We start from the raw sequence: 1,745 nt of genomic DNA, 5'->3' as shown, positions 1-1,745 counted from the left end.
GAAACTATTTAAGGAGGGGAGATTGTAATAGACTGAAAATTATCTCGAGCTAATTGTGATCAAATTGATCACAATAATGCTAAAATGAAAATTAAAGGTTTCTAAACTTAATTAGTGGCTTGAGGACATCATTGGACATGTTTTGGAAGTGAATGAGTAGGCTCGAATGGAATCGAAGTGACAAAGAACTCCAATTGCCATTATTACTCTATTGCTGAAATTCTAGTCGATTTGGTCAAAATGATCAAATTAATACAAAATTGAAAATTAAATACTTCCAAATTAAATTGGTAGTTTGGGCATAGAGATTAGCATGTTTTGGAAGTGTTGGGATGAAATCGGAGCGAGCTAGATGTGAGAAATGGGCTGCCAAAGCTGCTGCTGCCAGCAGGGGCTGAATTGCGAAACTGCAGGGACTGAAATGTAAATCTGTGGGCTGCAATGCACTTTTGCAATTTTCAGGGGCTAAGCAGCAATTTTTTGGTCTTATCCCTTTAACCCTCATGTTTATCACTTGTCTAAGAACATAGTTTCCACTCCCCAGCCCTCTATAATTTATAATTCATCCTCACGTTCTCTCTCTAAAACTTGGTTGAGGTTGATAGAGAGTAGTGGCAGCAGGGTGAAGTGCAGTTTTGTAGTTTTGGAGGGTTAAAGTGAAAATTGTCCATCCTTATCACTTAGCCCAGGTCACTTACGTATTCCTATGTAACACGATCTCTCTCTCTCTCTCTCTCTCTCTCTTTCTTCTTCATCTTTTTCTTTCTCTTTTTCTCTCTAGGCGGATTGATGCTCGGAGAAGTAGCTGCGGCTTGGTGAAGTTGGGCGCCCAGATTGAAGGGGTGGAGAGAGCCTTGACTTAAAAAAAAGCTGTGAAGGAAGCTTTTGGAGCTAGGAAGAAAACTGTGGGAGGAGCCTCGAATTGAGGTAAGTGAGTTTAGAGAGGGTATTAGTGACAATATGGATATATAAGGGCTGAATTAAAGTGAAGTTGAAAGAGGTTGTGTTGTTCCTGGTTTAAAAGTAGTAGGTTCACATATTAAAAAAAGGGTTAAGTTATGGATTCTAATTGCTGAAAATTAATGTCAGGAAAACTTAGGCATGTTGCTATGTTGATGCCTTAATTAAGGAAGTTTGGAGCTGCTATGTTGGTGCCTTAATTAAGTATTGCTGAAGTTGCTGCTTTGAGGTAAAGTAATTGCTCAACTTCTGATTATGGATCAATTACTTACTTTATAAAGAGGCTAATTTGAAGGAATATGGCTATTGAGCTAATTANATCAACTCTTCAAGACTCCATTCAACATTACGAAATCCGCCAACCTATAAAATCCTTAACAATCTCCCCCTTTGGCGATTTCGTGACAAAATATATTACAAAGTTCGTACACAACTCATAAATAATAAAAAGAAGATCATCGCAATCACCAAACGATAATCTCCTGCATGATCGATCCAATAAATGAAAATTACACTTTTACAACCTTAATACAGACTCTATGACTTAGACATGGAGTCTTGAAGTCTTGAATTATTCCTGCAAAAACATTCTTAAAACGAAAATCAAGATTCAAGTATACTTATCAAGATCAAACATAATCAAACATAAACGTCAAAATAGTACCAAGTCAGTTCATAGTCAAGCACCTAAGCAAACATCTAAACTAAATTTACACAACTATGCAAAGTGCACCAAAACAAAAAAAAAATCAAAATAGTACACAACTATGCAAAGTGCACCAAAA

General features: G+C 36.8%; 1 long non-coding RNA gene across 1 annotated transcript; it reads left to right on the top strand.

Annotated features, from left to right (window-relative positions):
* On the top strand, positions 619-1,270 carry LOC109721684. Its single transcript, XR_002219267.1, has 3 exons — positions 619-689; positions 782-927; positions 1,090-1,270. It is a non-coding gene; the product is annotated as an uncharacterized LOC109721684 (long non-coding RNA).

This window comes from Ananas comosus, linkage group 15 (assembly GCF_001540865.1).
Source record: "Ananas comosus cultivar F153 linkage group 15, ASM154086v1, whole genome shotgun sequence".
Lineage (NCBI taxonomy): Eukaryota > Viridiplantae > Streptophyta > Magnoliopsida > Poales > Bromeliaceae > Ananas > Ananas comosus.
Note: the sequence above shows the minus strand (reverse complement) of the source record. Positions and strands in the feature narration are given on the sequence as shown.